The sequence below is a fragment of the Mustela nigripes genome, chromosome X, assembly GCF_022355385.1.
Source record: "Mustela nigripes isolate SB6536 chromosome X, MUSNIG.SB6536, whole genome shotgun sequence".
In the NCBI taxonomy this organism is placed as follows: domain Eukaryota; kingdom Metazoa; phylum Chordata; class Mammalia; order Carnivora; family Mustelidae; genus Mustela; species Mustela nigripes.
The window spans coordinates 99,824,950-99,844,027 of record NC_081575.1 but is presented as its reverse complement, the minus strand read 5'-3'; the positions used below and the strand labels follow the sequence as shown (position 1 = coordinate 99,844,027).

At 37.0% G+C, this 19,078-nt stretch overlaps 1 protein-coding gene and 1 pseudogene across 1 annotated transcript in view; one reads left to right on the top strand and one right to left on the bottom strand.

The window, feature by feature from the left end:
• The window catches only part of LOC132007192 (interleukin-1 receptor accessory protein-like 1), a 494,275-nt gene that overhangs the window by 26,044 nt on the left and 449,153 nt on the right, over positions 1 to 19,078 (top strand). The gene's annotated exons all lie outside the window — the stretch shown is intronic.
• Positions 3,189 to 4,268, bottom strand: LOC132007352 (glyceraldehyde-3-phosphate dehydrogenase-like; annotated as a pseudogene).

Here is a 19,078-nt window from a genome sequence, read left to right as displayed (position 1 = left end):
GAGCCCAATGCAGGGCTTGATCCCAGGACCCTGAGATCATGACCTGAGCCAAAAGCAGAGGCTTAATCCACTGAGCCACCCAGGTGCTCCAAGATGGAATTTTCTTGATGGAGCAATGGAAAAGACATTCTCTTTTACATAGTGGAAGTGGCTCAATGGCAGCCCCAGTGATCTGGGAAAAGTTGCCATGAGAAAAGAAAAACAACAAACATTGTGGCCAGAGGGAAAAGTGCAAGGTGGTACATGGAAAGGTGCAGAAGTTAGAAAGGAAGCTTTTAGGTAGATGTGAGAGATTCTGTGGTTAGAATCCCAGGCTCAGAAGTTTTAGCTTTTCTTTAGAAGATAGAGGCCATAATCCAGCATGGCCTAAATCCTATAGAAAAATTTGTTCTGGGTATTAGTCATCTAGGTAATTATTTAATAAATTATTTTTGAGAGCTCTTCTTGGCCAAGTGGTGGCTAAGAATCAGAGCCAAAGTCTCTGTTCTCAAGAATCTTATAGTATTTTGCAGGAGAAAACTAAGTAAAAAATTCATGTTTGATTTAACAAAGGTTATGAAAGAGGAAAGAACAGAGGATAATGGATATAGAGATGAGCCATGTGATTCAGAAAGATAAAAAACAGGAAAGGCTTCTTTAAGATATAAGTGTTCAGCATTGACATGGAGTGAAACTTAGCTAGATGAAAAAGAGGGTTTGGTGGAGATCATAGGTAGGGCAGTAGTGTAAGGCTGGAATCATTGTATGCTTTCTGATTTTCTATGACCATATCAAAGTGTCCATGACTTGGGTTGTTCTGAAATGTTCTGAAATATAGAAGTAGAAAAGGATCACTTCATGGACAGTACAAAACCAAAGAGGTAACACTTTATACTAAAAGATACAGGGAGCGAATGGAAGAGTTTAAGCAGGTAGATGACAAAAATCAGATTGGAGTTTCAGGGAGCTCATTTTGCAGCAGTGTTTGAGGAAGTTGACTGAGAGTTTGGAGCAACACTTAACTATAGGATTGTCTTAGATTGTACTCCCCAAGAGGTAGACCCTCAGGTCTACCCTCAATAGATCAATCATTAAAGAAGTGGTGAAGTGATAGGGGGATGAGAAGGAAGCCAACAAAATGTGTATTATAAAGCCAGTTACTCATGCAGGCAACTGGAAATTAGGTCCCCTGCATTTCTGGGAGAAAATGCAGACACTCTCTCAGCTTTTTCACACCCAAGGGGAGAGGCAACTGAGTTATTCCCCTCTAATTCCACATCTGTTTCTTATGGAGGACTTCTTCTAGAAACAGTATCTCTCCAGCATTTCTGGTTTGCCCTTCATGCAGACTCACCTTGGTTCCAAACCCAGACAAAAGCCCTCAGACTGAGGGTTTAAGTTGTTTGTGAGAGGCAGCCTTTATATGGTAGCCATATGTGTGTGGGCATTGGCATTATCAACTACAAGGACTTACTGGATGGGAAGCATTGAGGGTCTGGACATAGGCTATGATAGTGGGAATCCTGAGAAGGCAAGGGGAGCTACTATGTCATCACTTTAATAGGATTTAACTATGAATTCAGTGTTAAGAATGAATCATGAATGATGACTTTCAAAGATTAGATAGATTTTTTAAAATTCTGAATTTGAGTATAATTGACACAGATGTTACATTAGTTTCAGGTGTACAAAATAATGATTTGACAAGTTTATACATTATGCTGTGCTCACTACAAGTGTAGCTACTATGTGTCGTCATACAATATTATGACAGTATTAATGACTGCATTCACTATATTATTGCCTTTTATTTCCATGAGTTATTCATTCCATAACTGTATCTCCCACTCTCCTTCAGCCATTTTGCTCATCCTCTTACCCTCCACCTTTCTAGCAACCATCAGCTTGCTCTCTGTATTTATAGGACTGATTCTGCTTTTTTTATTTATTCATTTGACTTGTTTTTACATTCATCAAATAAGTGAAATCATATGGCATTTGTCTTTCTCAGTCTGACTTATTTCACTTAGCATAGTACTCTCTAGGTTCATTTGTCTGTTGCATATGGCAAGTTCTCATCCTTTTTTAATGGCTGAATAATGTGTGTGTGTATGTGTGTGTGTGTGTGTGTGTGTGTGTGTGTGAGAGAGAGAGAGAGAGAGAGAGAGAGACATTTTCTTTATCCATTCAACAATTCTACACATTACTCATTGTTCATCATGATAAGTATACTTTTTAATTCCCATCACCTTCTTCATCCTTCTCCCCACCTCAAATAACCATCAGTTTGTTCTATGTAGTTAAGAGTCTGTTTCTTGGTTTGTCTCTTTTTTTTTCCTTTGTCCATTTGTTTTGTTTCTTAATTTCCACATGTGAGTGAAATCCTGTTTTTTGTCTTTCTCAGTCTAACTTATTTCACTTAGCATAATACTCTCTATGTCTGTCCAAGTGGTCACAAATGGCACAATCCCATTCTTTTTTATGGGTGCATAATATCTGTGTGTGTGTGTGTGTGTGTGTGTGTGTGTGTGTGTACCAGATCTTCTTCATCCCTTTATCTATTGATAGACACTTGGATTGCTTCCATATCTTGGCTGTTGTAAATATTGTTGCAATAAACATAGGAGTGTATATATCTTTTCAAATTATTGTTTTCATTTCCTTTGGTTAAAATACCATAAGTGGAATTACTGGATGCTATGGTGTTTATATTTTAAATTTTCAGAGAAATCTCCATACTATTTTCCCCAGTGTCTACACCAGTTTACAGTCCCACCAACAATGTACAAGGGATCCTTTTTCTCCAAATCCTCACCAACACTTGTTATTTCTTGTCTTTTTGATTTTAGTTATTCTGACAGCTGTCAGGTGATTTCTCATTGTGCTTTTGATTTGCATTTCCCTGATGATTACCAATGTTAAGCATCTTTTCACGTGTCTGATGCCCATCTATATATCTTCTTTGGAAAAATGTCTCTTCAGGCCCTCTACCCTTTTAGTTTTTGGCTGGATACAGTATTCTTTATTGATGGTATGTGATAAGGTAGGGCTCCCCAGGCCCCTCCCCTTCTTCAGGGGTCTAGGATGGAGATGGTGGAGGTTGGGAGATTCTTAGTGTTTCAGGGGATCAGTTGGGGCAGGGACTCCCCAGCAGCTGAGGGCCTCTCTCTTCCTCTTGCTCTCACTGGGGCTGGTGGTCCAGGGGGCTCTTACTCCTTAGAGGCCATGTGGACTGTAAGGTCCACCACCAGGTTGCTATAGCCAAATTCATTATCATAACAGGAAATGAACTTGACAAAGTGATCATTGAGAGCAATGCCAATCCCAGCATCAAAGGTGGAAGAGTAGGTGTCACTGTTAAAGTTGCAGGAGACAACCTAGTCCTCAGTGTACCCCAGGATGCCCTTGAGGGGGTCATCTGATGCCTGCTTCACCACCTTCTTGATGTTGTTGTATTTGGCAGCTTTCTCCAGACAGCAGGTCAGACACAACAGACACATTGAGGGTAAGGATGTAGAAGGCCATGCCAGTGAGCTTCCTGTTCAGCTCAGGGATGACCTTGCCTAAAGCCTTGGCCACACCAGTGGAAGCAGTGATGATGTTCTGGGCAACCCCTTAGCCATCATGCTACATACAGCTTTCTGGAGGGGCCAATCCACAGTCTTCTGTGTGGCAGTGATGGCATAGGAGATGCTCATGGTCCCTTCATGATGCTGAAGTTGTCATAGATGACCTTGGCCAGAGGAGCCAAGCAGTTGGTGGTGCAGGAGGCATTGCTGACAATCTTGAGGGAGTTGTCATACTTCTCATGGTTCACACCCCTCATGAACTTGGGGGCATTAACTGAAGGAGCAGAGATGATGATCCTCTTGGCCCTGCCCTTCAAGTGAGCCCCAGCCTTCTCCATGTTGGTTAAGACCCTAGTGGATTCCACAACATACTCAGCACCAGTATCACCCTATTTGATGTTGGCAGGATCTCACTCCTGGAAGGTGGAGATGGACTTTTCATTGATGACAAGCTTCCTGTTCTCAGCTTCTACTGTCCCGTGGAATTTGCCATAGGTAGAATCATACTGGAACATGTAGACCATGTAGTTGAGGTCAATGAAATGGTCATTGATGGTTACAGTATCCACTTTGCTGGAGTTAAAAGCAGCACTGGTGACCAGTTGCCCAATATGGCCAAATCTATTCACTACGACCTTCATCATTGTGTCTCAGCCGGCACTGCACCAGAAGGTGTGGCTGTCTGTCAAACGGGGAGGAGCAGAGAGCCTCTCTACCCATTTTTAATCAGATTGATTTTGTGGTGTTGAGTTGTATAAATTCTTTATATATTTTTATATTAACCTCTTGTCAGATATGTCATTTGCACATATCTTCTTCCATTCAGTTTTGTTTTGTGGGTGGTTTCCTTTGCAAGGCAAAGCATTTTTATTTTATTTTGACGTAGTCCCAATAGTTTATTTTTGCTTTTTTTTCCCCCCTTGCATTAGGAACCATATCTAGAAAAGTGATACTATGGCTTATGTCATAAAAATTACTGTTTGTTCTCTCTTCTAGGATTTTTATGGTTTACAATTTCACATTTAGATCTTTGGTCCATTTTGAGGTTTTGGGTTTTTTTTTTTTTTTTCATGTATGGTGTTTTCAAGTGGTCCAATTTTTTTTTTTAACTAGTAGCTGTCCATTTTCTCAGCACTAATTGTTGAAGAGACTGTCTTTTTCCCATTGTATATTCTTGCCTCCTTTATCATAGATTAATTGACCACATAAGTGTGGATTTACATCCAGGCTCTCTATTTTGTTCTATTGATCTATGTGTCTAATTTTTGGCCAGTAACATACTGTTTTGATTACTATGGCTTTGTAGTATATCATGAAATCTGAAATTGTGAGACTTCCAGCTTTGTTTTCCTTCCTCAAGATTACTTTGGCTATTAGGATCTTTGTGGTTCTACATAAATGTTATTATTATCTGTTCTGGTTTTGTGAGAAAATGTTGTTATTTTGAGAGGAACTGTAGCAATGGAATTGCTTGAATCTGTGGATTGTTTCAAGTAGTATGTGCATGTTAACAATACTAATTCTTCCAATCCATGAGCATGGAATATCTTTCTATTTGTCTGTGTCATCCTCAGTTTTTTTCACAAGTGTTTTATAGTTTCCAGAGTACCAGTCTTTTACTCCTTTGGTTAAATGTATTTATTCCTAAGTATTTTATTGTTTTGGGTCCAATAGTAAATGGGATAGTTTTATTAATTTTTCTTTTTGCTATCTTATTTGTGCATATAAATGCTACTGATTCCTGGCTATTAGTTTTGTGCTCTGCAACTTTACTGAATTCATTTACTACTTGTAGTAGATTTTTGGATGGAATCTTTAGGATTTTCTATGTATAGTATCATATCATCTGCATATTGTGACAGTTGAACTTCTTCATTCCCAGTACTGGATGCCTGTTACCTATTTTTCTTTTTCTTTTTTTTTCCTATTTTGTTGTTGTTGTTGCTACAGCTAGGACTTCTAATGCTGTGTTGAATCGAAGTGGTAAAAGTGGACTTCCTTGTGTTGTCCCTGATTTTAGGGGAAAAGATTTCAGGTTTTTACCATAGATATGGTGTTAACTTGGGTTTTTCATATATGGCCTTCATTATATTGAGATATGTTCCCTATAAACTCAGTTTGTTGAGAATTTTCATCATGAATGGATGTTGAATTTTGTAAGATGCTTTTATGCTTCTAATAAGATGATTACATGATTTTGTTACTAGTATTTGGTCTGTTCAGATTTTTTATTTCTTCCTGATTCAGTTTTGGAAGATTGTATTTTTCTAGGAATTTATTTGTTTCTTCTAAGTTGCCTAATTTGTTGTCATATAATTTTTTGTAGTATTCTCTTATAATCCATTGCATTTCTGTAGTGTCGCTTGTTACTTCTAACTCATTTCTGATGTTATTTATTTGGGTCCTTTCTCTTTTTTTTCTTTATATGTCTGGCTAAGGGTTTATCTATTTTATCTTTTCAAAGGACAAGCTCTTGGTTTCACTGATTTTTTTCTGTCATTTTTTAGTTTCTGTATCACTTATTTCTGTTCTGATCTTTATTATTCTTTCCTTCTACTCAGTTTGAACTTTGTTTTTTCCTCTTTTCTTTTTAAGGTTAGCTTGTTGTATTGTGCTTTTTCTTGTTTCTTAAGACAGACCTGTATCAGTATATTTTTCAGTCTTAGGACTGGTTTTGCTGTATTCCAAAGATTTTGAACCATTGTATTTTCATTTTCATTCGTCTCCATGTGTTTTTTTAATTTCTTGTTTGATGGCTTCATTGACTCCTTGGTTTCTTTAGTATCATGTTGTTTAGACTCCATGTGTTTGTGGTTTTTACAGGTTTTTTTTCCCTTGTGATTTATTTCTAGTTTCATTATGTTTATAGTCAGAAAAAGATGTATGGTATGATTTCAACATTTTTAAAATTTATTGAGGCTTGTTTTGTGGCCCAACATATAATGTATTCTGGAGAATCTTTCTTGTGCACTGGAAAAGAATGTGTACTGTGTGTGTTTTTTTTTTTTATTTTCAATCTCATTATAGAAGGTCTCAGTGAGTTCTTTTACTCTTCTTCCCAGCCCAGTGAGCATCTTTATAGTGATATACATGTTTATATATGAGTGTGTCTATATATATATAGAGAGAGAGGGGGGGGCGCCTTAGCAGGGAGGGGAAGAGGGAGGAGAAAGAGAATCTCAGGCCCTACACTCAACACAGAGCTCAACATGGGGCTCAATCTCATGACCCTGAGATCATGAATTGACCCAAAATCAAAAGTCGGACACTTAACTGACTGAGCCACCCAGGCACCCTACCATCATTACTTTAAATTCTTTATTGGGCATATTTCTTATATTTGTTTAACATAGTTCTTTTTCTGAGGCTTTGTCTTGTTCTTTCTTTTTGAATATATTCCTCTGTCTCCCCATTTTGCTTGACTTTCTGTGTTTGTTTCTATGGATCAGGTAAAACAGCTACTTCTCCTAAACTTGAAGGATTGTTCTTATGTATGGTTATCCCCTATGTAGACTGTGTGTGCTCAGTGACTTTTGCTGGCTGGTTCAAACCGTCACTGCTATGGATTGGGGTTTCTGGGGATTTCCACAGAGCAGGCACCCTGTCAAGACAGCTGAAGTGGATCAGACCAGGGTGTCTTGGGGGTCTATGTCCTGAGGGCACAGCTGCAGGTGAAATGGGTGCAAGCTAGTATTATCCTAGGGCTCTCTATATTGAGGGTTAACTGACAGGATGGGTGTAGCTGACTTGGGTGCAAACCAGGATATCCCAAGGTGCTCAGTGCAGGTAATGCCCTGGCCATGTGACTGGAACCAAGGGTGGTTCAGGTGGCAGTGCTCTAGGGACTATAAACAGGGGATGCCCTGGTTGGTTGGCTAAAACTGATGCAAACATGGGTCAGGGGTTTCTGGGACAGTCTTTGCAGAGAAGCTGTATCTGAAGTGGATGTCTGCCAGGTTGATTTTGAGTGTTCTGCAGTATGAGTGTCCTAGCAAGCCATTGAAGCTGGAGTGAAATAAGTCTGCAGTGTTCCATGGTCCTTTGCACCTGTGTTTCTTGGTGCAAAGACTGAGGCTGTAGTGAGCATTAGCCAGAAGTGTCCCAGTACGCACCATCCTATATCCACTTTGGTGGGTCAGCTGGGGCTGTGTGGGCTAGGGACAGTCCCTGCTCCCTGAGGCACCTACCCCCACCATTCGGCAAAGTTCTAGGGTTGGCTCTTTTATTTGGTAGCTGCTTTTAAACTGCAGTTTTTTCCTCTGTGCTCGGGGATAGACAAATCTGTTCCTGGTCCCTCCGTACTCCCTTTCCACTGTAGTTCACAGCATGAGGGTTGGAGGTTCCATTTGTTACCCTGTATCCATCTCTCTTGCTGTTCTCTTTTTTCATTTTCTCTACCATTTGTTGTGCAGAAGTTATTCAGTTAGCCCTCAGTTCTTCTTCAGGAGGAATGGTTATAAATAGGTGTCATTTGGTGTGTTTCATAGAAGGGACAAGTTCTGGATCTTCCTACATTGCCATCTTGGACCAAACCTCAAGAGTGGATAGATATTGGACACCTGGGTTGTTCAGTGGATTAAGCCTCTACCTTTGGCTTAGGTCATGACCCTAGGGTCCTGGGATTGAGTCCTGCATCAGGCTCCCAGCAGGGAACCTGCTTCTCCCTTTTTGCCTGTCCTTACCCTCTGCTCATATACGCACACAAGCTCTCTTTCTCTCCTTCTCCCTCCCTCTCTCTCAAGTAAATAAATAAAACCTTAAAAAAAATCTTTTTAGGGGCACCTGGTGGCTCAGTCCTTAAACATCTGCCTTTGGCTTAGGTCGTGATCTCAGGGTCCTGGGATCGAGCCCCACATAGGGCTCCCTGCTCAGAGTGGAACCTGCTTCTCCCTCTCCTGTTCCATCTGCTTGTATTCCCTCTCTTTATGTCTCTGTCTCTGTCAAATAAATAAATAAAACCTTAGAAAAAATAAAATTAAAATTAAGAAAATAAAAAATCTTTTAAAAAATATTTTAAAAATATCTTCAATACAGATACTGAAGATACTGAATAAGGTCTTTTTTTAAACAATCAAAATAGTATATATGTAAAGCCAATATTGAAGCCTGTTTTTAATTGTATCTACTATAAGAAGTATTATATTATAGCAGCATAAACACTGGATAAGAACTAGATGACATGCAGTAGTTCTTAAAACTTTAAATTTCTGCCAGTGTGAAGCTTAGGTGACACTCTTAATCTCTCAGAGCTTCTCATGAAAAAAGGTGGGAGTAAATATCAAATCAACTTTGTATAGGTTACATGAACTAAAGTAAGTAAGCCTGATACAAAGTTTTTACTTTAAAATAGAAATCACATCACATGACGATGGGTCTCAGACCTATCAAGATGTTCATTACTAATAAATGAGTAAATTTAATTGAAGATCTTTCATTCTTCCTGTAATTGTTTTTGGACAACTGCCATTAAGCAGTAGTAGTTTGTTAAAATATCCGTACTTAGCCCATACCTGATATGAGGGTAAGTATATACATTTTATTTCTATATACATTTTATTTCTTTACCCCCCAAAAGTCTGTGAAAACATTTCAATTGACTAAATCTCTTAATAACTACATACATATTATGAGAAAAATTTACTTAAAAGAGTTTAAAATGTAATTTTATTTCTGCATCAGTAAACCCTTTCTTTGTATATACTATTGAAACATTTCTTCCTCCTTCACAGGTACATGGTTATGGGACCCTTGACTGTGAGAAAATCCTCAGGTTATTGGAACTTGGTGTCAAGTTATATTCCCACTCCCCCCCAGTGTACGTGTTAATTACCTTATAATAAATAACATTTATTCTTGATTTTTTCCCCCATGAATGCTTTGTCTATCATCTGGGAATCCAGTTAACCTTAGATCTGTTCTACCTTCTCTTTGCTTACGTAGGAACTCTTTTTTCTGATCCTTATATTCCCTTCACAAATAAAGATATTGTGATCCCTACATGAATATACACAGGGCTAACTCTGCCCCTTTATCAGTCAAGAAGGTATTTATTTTCCAGCTTTCTCTTTCCTTTCTGGCTTTTGATATTCAGCTTATATAAAAATTAATTTAGATGAACTTGTTAGAAAATATCTTTTAATCACTTTATTTGTTCTCAAAGTGTTCAAGTTGTCTTTTCTAAAGTATATACTTAAAGTTACTTTGAAAAAAGAGATAATAGAAGTCAGGAATATCCTTCTAAAGAATTTAGGTGGTGTTCAGAGCAATGGGTAGAATAGAAGTGAAATTAAATCAGCAATATGTTGATAATTGTTGAACCTAGATGATGGTGTATGAAAGTGATGTAGTGTTCTCTGTTTTTCATATTTTCATATTTAAAAAAAATAAGGTCACAAAATATGAATGGTTCTGTAATTGTTATTTTTATACTATTTATCTCTTTTTTGTAACAGTAAGCTAGAGTTTATAACACATCACTGAAAAAAAAAAAAAACAGTGGGTTAAAAGAGTAAGCATTTTGATGAAATCCCAAAAGTTTATTTTCGTTTTTGTTTCCTTTGCCTTTGGAGACATATCTTGAAAGAAGTTGCTGTGGCTGATATCGAAGAGATTACTGCCTATGTTCTCCTCTAGGATTCTGATGGATTCCTGTCTCACGTTGAGGTCTTTTATCCATTTTGAGTTTATCTTTGTATACGGTGTAAGAGAATGGTCGAGTTTCATTCTTCTACATATAGCTGCCCAGTTTTCCCATCACCAGGGAGATTCAAATTAAAACCACATTGAGATATCACCTTACACCAGTTAGAATGGCCAAAATTAACAAGACGGGAAACAACATGTGTTGGAGGGGATGTGGAGAGTTGGTGCAGCCTCTTTGGAGAACAGTGTGGAGATTCCTCAAGAAATTACAAATAGAACTTCCCTATGACCCTGCAATTGCACTCCTGGGGATTTACCCCAAAGATACAGATGTAGTGAAATGAAGGGCCATCTGTACCCCAATGTTTATAGCAGCAATGGCCACGGTCGCCAAACTATGGCAAGAACCAAGATGTCCTTCAACAGACGAATGGATAAGGAAAATGTGGTACATATACACTATGGAGTATTATGTCTTCATCAGAAAGGATGAATACCCAACTTTTGTAGCAACATGGATGGGACTGGAAGAGATTATGCTGAGTGAAATAAGTCAAGCAGAGAGAGTCAGTTATCATATGGTTTCACTTATTTGTGGAGCATAACAAATAGCATGAAGGACAAGGGGTGTTAGAAAGGAGAAGGGAATTGGGGTAAATTGGAAGGGGAGGTGAACCATGAGAGACTATGGACTCTGAAAAACAATCTGAGGGGTTTGAAGTGGCAGGGGGGTGGGAGGTTGGGGTACCAGGTGGTGGGTATTATTGAGGGCACGGATTGCATGGAGCACTGGGTGTGATGAAAAAATAATGAATACTGTTATGCTGAAAATAAATAAATTATTTTTTTTAAAAAAAGAAAGAAAATTAAAAAATTAAAAAAAAATTAAAAAAACCCAAAATAAAAAACAGTAAGCATTTGATATTGATCATGAGTCTCTGGATTGCCTGCACTCTGTCATATGTCCGCTATCAACTGTAGGTCAATAGGAAGTTCTCCTCATTTTGCCTGGAATTTCCCACATGTTTGGGAGTTATCTGTTTATAGGGAAGTCTAATAAGGCCTCACTTGATAAAATCAGGCTCTCCTATCACACACTGTTGGCCAGAGCAAGTCACAAAGTCATCCCAGATTCAATAGGTAATAGACTGCTTCTTGTTAGGGGGGAGCCAAAAGTGACATGGTATTACATACATGGATATAAGGGAGTAGATATCAATTGGAGTGATAAATGCAGACAATGTCATAATGTAAGCATTTATTGCTTTAATTCACCTGCTACTTATATCCTGATAGTTTACAAATGTTTATGTCTCCCCTCAACTCTCCCCTCCAGCTTTACTGTAACTATAGGTCACCTATACTTGGATTTCCCATGAACTCTGCCCATTGACTGGCCAGTGTTTACTACTTCTTCCTTAAAACCTTCCTCTCCTTTCCTTTCTTCTCCTCACTCTCTGTCTGTAATTAATGTCACTTCCATCTAGGAATCCATTCATCTATTCATCTCTCCATCCATTATTTAGTTCAGTAAGTATTTATTTCATACCTATTATGTGCCTAACATGGCTTAATCACCAAACAATCTAATACTAACAAAACCAGACATAGCCACTGCCCTCATAGGCCTTATGTAGCAAAGGTCAAGGAACACAATCAAAGCCACAAAAATACATGTAAAAGTACAATTATAACTGCCAGTAAAGAGAAAAGATGCATAGTGTTACATGAGATTATAATCATTCTGAGTCTGATAATTTGATGAAATCTCAGTCTTGAAGTAGGGAGATACAGCATCACCCCCAACCATCACCCCAAACAAACACAGTTTGAGTGACAAATAAATCTTTGTTATGAAAAACCACTAAGATTTGGGAGTAATTTGTAATATAGCCTATCCTGATGAATATATGTGGTATTATGATGGGTCATCCTCATATATCCTGAAGGCACCAAAACTGATAGTAGACCTTGGTGGAAAAGGAAGTCTTTAAAACAGATGCTAAAAGCTTCTTTGAATGAGGCTGGAAAATGAGAGCAGAGAGGGCAAAAAATTACAGAAGCAACTGACATACCTTTCATAACAACAGGATTTTGGAAAAGAGGATGGATGAGTTATTATTTAGGAACCACAATAGAAAATAAGAACAGCAATACCAGCTTCTGTCTGCTAAGTGAAGAATGTGAGTAAATAAATGGGCAGCACTATGAGATGGCTGCAGGAGAAATGAGAATCACAGAGAAGAGCCAGGTTTTATCTGATTAATGCCAGGAAGAGAAGGAGATGCTGAGGATTTAGGGCACTTATATGACCATGGAGATACTTATACCAGGGGTTACAATGAAAGAGTTTGAGACATAGGGTATGTATGGATATTGTATATGAGTGGTTGAGTGAGTGAATAAATGAATGGAGATGGTAGTGCAGTAAATGTATGTGTGTTTTGGTGGAAAGGATGCTCACAATTTTGGCATCAGTTTATGAATCTAGGGCTGACAGACATATGATGACTTCCATCTCACTGTCTCTTGGAGGAGGATAACTCATTTGGATTAGGTGATGACAGACCCAAAGGCCATAGGATCCATATGTTTTTTATGCCAGGTTGGTGATGAACCAGAATTTTAGATCTCAGTGTCCTTTACTACTCCTTATTCTCATCTCTCATTAATTCCCACATTTAATGACTTCTAATCCAGCTGTTAGACATTTGTACTGATAGTTGTAAAATATAAGTCTGAACTTTCCCCTCCCTGTTTAAAAATCCTTCAGCAATGTCTTAACTTTTCAAAATAACATCTGAACTGTTCAAGCACGATGGCTTTTTACCATTTCTCCATTAGCTACTACTTCAGGGTCCCCTCAAGCCATACTCAACTTCCATATCAGTCATTCGGAGCTACCCAAAGGTTCTTAAAGCTTCATTATTTCATTTACTGAGCTGCTATCTCTGATGTTCAGACTGTCCACTCTATCCTACCCTCTTCATTTGGTTAACTCGTCTCTGACATGTAGTTTGGCATATGATGCTTACATGTGTTTTTCTAATGTTCTTTTGAGATAATTCCATGAACTATCTGAAGGTTTCAGAAGCACCTTATCAAATACTCCTCAAGCAGTTTATTTCCTTTTTATTTTCCTTTCCTTTTTTTTTCCCTGAAATTTGGGAAGGCATGCTTTTATTTTCTTTGGGAGCTTTCTGCATTTTACTATCACCACTAGAATAATCATAATACATACAAACAGGTAATGAATTAAATGAATTTATATGAAATAAAAAGATGAATTAAACAAAATAGAAAAAAATCTATAGGAAGTGTGATTTTAAACTAAGATAGTACTATACACAGTGTAAAAAACTTGTGTAAGAGTGTAAAATTTAAGTCATCATGCAGACTTGATGTAACTGGACACACAATTACAGAAGTTTATTCTGGTAAGTGGAAAGCTTTGTCATCACTTATACATTTTTTCCCTTGAAAGCAACCTTCATAAATTCTCTCTGCAGGGACTTATCTCATTTCAATAAATGCAAGGTGCTAAATATTGTAAGAGACACAATCAATATCTGTACCAATAAACTATGACACAGTGCTTTCTTATCACAGCAATTGTAAAAGACATTCCAGTTTCAGAGATGATAAAATGTGAGCAAAATTCACATGTTAGAATTGATGAAATAAATAAATTGATGAAAATGGACAAGCGACTAAATGATTAAACACCTGATATTAGAAAACTTCCAGAGGAAATAAAGTCATGACCTTTCAGACTTCAGGAAAAAAATAATTAAAAGAATAAAATTCACTAAAACTGCTTGGCCAATATTTGACAAGATGTTTCCAGAACTATAAGAGTGTTAATTAAGTTATTTCAAAACTCAACATGAGGGTTATTATCTCAGACTTTGTAAAGTGAGTTTTTAACTTATAGCAAACTGATAAGTTGCAAATTATTTTTGTCTAGGAGGCATAAAAATTATTTCTCTTCAGAAGAGAAGAAAACCCTGACGGTTGTAGTTTTATCACCCTATAAGAAAGACATCAGTCAGTTTCGTATAGAGCTTCACAATTTTATTCCAGCACCTTTTCTTTTGTCAAAGAGATATGGCACAGGACACTTCTTAAAAGCAGCAGGACTTCATAACTAATGCAAACAGGGTGAGATATTGAACTCAACTCAGTTGAAACAAAGTCAGGGAAGTTTTTAAACACTAGAGTGAGTTTGTGAAAAGAAGACATTCAGGAGATGGTTGGTTAATGTGTTAGGCTATCTGTATTTGCTAATCAGGGCTTATCAGTAAGACCCTACCCCATCCCACTGCACAGACTGGGAAATAGGGGTACTATCCTTCCTGATGATTGCATTTGAAAAGTGATGGCTCCCAATGCTTGAAAAAGATATTACTACACTGTAGAAGATTTACATCTCAAAGAGGCAGAGAAGAAATTTACAATTGCAAGTTTCCTAAAGTAAGTACTCTAAGAAGAGGAAAGTGGAAAATGGGATGCTGTAACCAGGAAGAAACCTGTCTAAACTTTAGTCAAGCTAAGGGAACTGCTAAGTTCATCTTCGTCTATATCACTGATGATACATACCAATTTCTGGTGTTCTTTTAGAACCAACTTTGTCAACCTTCTGTTTCTCTCTGAACATTCAGAACAAAACAAGTAAAAAAGAGACACATTAAAACACAAATTTAGAAAGGGCAAAAAAGTCATTTCTAGACTCTAACTAATGAGAACGCATGGGGAAGGCTAATGGAGTAAGGAGAAGAATAAATGGAAATAATTGTCTTTGGAATATGAACATTAACATAATGGAGAGCAATGAATAAGAAGCATGACAATGCTAAGTATTTTATGTCATTGTCCTAAGGGGCACTCAGTTGAGAAATGATACCACAAAAAAAAAAAAAACCACATTTCAAATCATAATAAATATATGTGATAACAAAATAATGAGAGAGCTCAGAAGAATCAGACAATAAAGAATTTATTGTTACTTCTTAAGTAACTTCTAATCCTCTTCTCAATTTTCTTTGTAAATTCAAAAGTTAACTTGAATTTTGAACTTGACTCTGACATAAATAAAGCTTGCAGCATTTACTTCTGTATTGCCAGGAGAAATATTTATCTGGATCTGTTTAAATCTTTCCAGGTGTTCCTATTTATTTAAACTTATAAAATTCATTTTCTTTGATGTTATTCTAAGTTTATTTTTCCATTGTCTGAGAAAATCAACTGAAAAATGTAATTTTCATTTCCTAAATTACTATTTTTCCCCGCAAACTTTCTAAGACTATCCAAATGATTGCAGCAACATGGAGTATGGCAAATTGCCTTCTAGAGGGATTCTTCACAATTAGAAATCACCCAAAGTACAGATGAAAGCAATATGTAATGGTTTTAAAACTAGCTCATGGAAGATGTTACATAAAGATTTTTGCTTTTACTACTTTGATCTCGTCACTATCTTTATCAAGTTCTGAGTATTAAAAACTTTTTGTGCTAAATAGATATTCAATAAGTGAAGATCAAATTTTAAAATCATCTACATGCTTTATTTCCAGTCTAAATGTAATCAGCATGAATCAAAATAGTAAAGAATTTGGCAGAGTAGCATTACAGTGTATAGCCTAAAAATTCCTACAATAAAGATATTGCAGGAGTAGGACTTTCCAAACATTGTTTTCAGGAATAATAGTATCTCCAGGTCAATGCAGTTAGCACTATCCAATAGAATTTGTATAATGAAGGAAATATTCTACATCTGTGCTGTCCAATACAGTAACCAATAGCCACATGTAGCTATTAAATATTTGAGATACTGCTAGTATAACTGAATAGCTGAGTTCTTATTTTTGTTTCATATAAATTAATTTAGATAGCCAAATGTTGTTAGTGGCTACCACGCTGAACAACACAATTTTTTTTAATTTTTTAAATTTATTTTCAGCGTAACAGTATACATTGTTTTTGCACCACACCCAGTGCTCCATGCAATCTGTGCCCTCTCCAATACCCACCACCTGATACCCCGACCTCCCACCCTCCACCCCTTCAAACCCCTCAGATTGTTTTTCGGAGTCCATAGTCCTCATGGTTCACCTCCCCTTCCAATTTCCCTCAACTCCCTTCTCCTCTCTAACTCCTCTTGTCCTCCATGCTATTTGTTATGCTCCACAAATAAGTGAAACCATATGATAATTGACTCTCTCTGCTTGACTTATTTCACTCAGCATAATCTCTTCCAGTCCCATCCATGTTGCTACAAAAGTTGGGTATTCGTCCTTTCTGATGGAGGCATAATACTCCATAGTGTATATGGACCACATCTTCCTTATCCATTCGTCCGCTGAAGGGCATCTTGGCTCTTTCCACAGTCTTTTTTGATATGTTCTTCAAGAATAAAGAAAAAATGTTTAAACTTTTTGTTTTAAAAAAAGCTTTGCTTAACCTAGTAGTTTCCAAATTCAGTTGAACAAAAATCCTTATTTTACTCCTGAATGAAACATTAGGGCATGCTTTTAAAATCCAAAGTAAAAAAGAGTAAGATGTTCAGGGTCATTTATACATTATTGCCTGTTTTATTTGCTGTTTCATGTATGTATTCACTCAACTGACATCTATTGGGCTATGTACTGGGCACTGTTGCGATACAGTCTTGTTCATTCTTTAAGCTCTTGCTGATAGGAGAGGCAGATTAATAAATAAAGACATGCAGTCTGATAAATTCTAAGAAACACGGGGCTATGGGAATACAGAGATGGGAAGTCCTACCTCAAAGTTATTGAGGGTTTTGTTCCAGGCTACTGGAATCAAGCTGATATTGCAATGAAGTGAGTTAAATGAGTTTTTCGTTTGTTTGTTTGTTTCCCATTGCTTGTAAAAGTTATGTATAAACTATGTTGTAGTCTCTGAAGTATATAATAGCATTATGTCTAAAAGAAAACTAATGTACATGCATAATTAAAATGCTTCATTGCTAAGAAATGTTAACCATTATCTGGGCTTTCAGTGAGTCATGATCATTGATCACAGATCACCGTAACAAATATAATAATAATGAAAAAGTTTGAAATATTGCAAGAATTACCAAAATGTGACAAAGAAATGTGAAGTGAGCAAATGCTGTTGGGAAGAAAAAAGGTGCCTATAGAGTTGTTTGATATGGGGTTACCACAAACCTTCCATTTATTTAAAAAAATGCAGTATCTGTGAAGTGCAGTTAAGTGAAATAATAAAATAAGGCATACTTGTAATCAAGATTGTCATGAGAAACTTTTCGGAAAGAGACTGGAAGACAAGTGAAAAAAAGAAGGGCCTTTTTCATTTTTTATTTCTCTGACTCCCTTTGCCAGAGCTTGCCACTTAACCTATACTATTTAAGCTTAGAGCTTGTGTCATGATATATGCTCAAGACACTGTGGGTTGCTTTTTTATACCCTTAAGTCAGATCCTGTGGGCTGCTTTTTTATACCCTTAAGTCAAAAGGGTTATTTCACTTTTTATAGGTTGGTTTGAGGATAATGTCTCCCTAAGTATTTTTTACTTCCTTTCTGCCACCCCCAAGCAGTCCCTCTAACCCTACCCATTCACAGTCCAGCATACACTGGAGTTTTTGTACATAACTTACAGTGATCTTGAAATAACCCTCAAAATTCTGACCTGAGAACAGAGGTAGGCCTTCTTTCATTTCGTTCTCAGTAAAATATAGATACACATGCACATACAAGCACATTCACATTCTCTGTCTTTTCCCAATTTCAGCAAACTTCCAACTGATCTCCCTGCATCCTCTTTTTTTGTGTGTAATAATCCATTCTCAGCAATGTAAGGGATGTTCTAAAATGTGAATCTTATCAATAACCCCTCCATATTAAACTCTTCCAAGAATTCTCTGAATTTATTTCGAGAAATTCCATATCCATTAGTTTAAAATTCTCTGTAAGTTGTACTCCAAGTTTACTCCTCCAACCTAAGAACTAAACATCTTAGACTAGAATGTAGCACACAGTCAACAACCAGTCCATGTTAGCAGTTATTTTAGGATATGTTTCCCTGTTCAGAAAGCCTAAGAATGAGGCATGCTGTAAGATTAGGGAAGAAACACAAAGTATAGCAAACATACATAAGAAAAGAAAATCTTTGAAATCATTTAAATGTTTTTAGGAATTCACCACTCCTAACAAGACTGATCTATTCCTCCCACTTTGCCCTGAGCCTACATACTTTAGAGTTTCTACATACTTTATAGTTTCAAGGAATGAAGTTTATCCATATCAAAACTTTCACATATCAATGTACATCTTGTAGGTCTTCTTTAATCCTAAAAAATATGTTGGGAAACATTTCTATAAATATTTTAAAGAAACAAATACTGTAAGAATGATTGAAGTTCTACAAACTAATTCCATTTTATTAACAGATCACAGTATAGGGTAGTTATCACAAACCCAGATCTAGTAAAGGATTCATTCCATTGAGTGCCATTAATTGGTGTCAGCTTCCCCAAATAACCACCACTATAACACATGCATCAAGCAAAGCTGAGTTTATTACTTTGTACAGTAAAGAAGGACAATACTATAACAGGGTCTTAGTAGATTCTCCGAGGACAGGTTGAGGGCAACCATATATATAAAATTTGGGGCGTTCTGGGTTCAAGTAGATTAAAGCATGTCTTTGATAGAGAGATCAGATTATAATTACGCAACTCCAAGATATAATAGAAAAAGATTGGTAGGCCCAGTGAGTCCAGGGCTTGGAAGTAAGTCTTATTGAGTAAAAATCTGTCGTTAAGTAAGAGGGTTCATCTGGTTGAAGAATCTGTTGTCCTAAATGAAGGTGGAGGGGTTCCTCAGGTAAACAACACTATCTTGAGA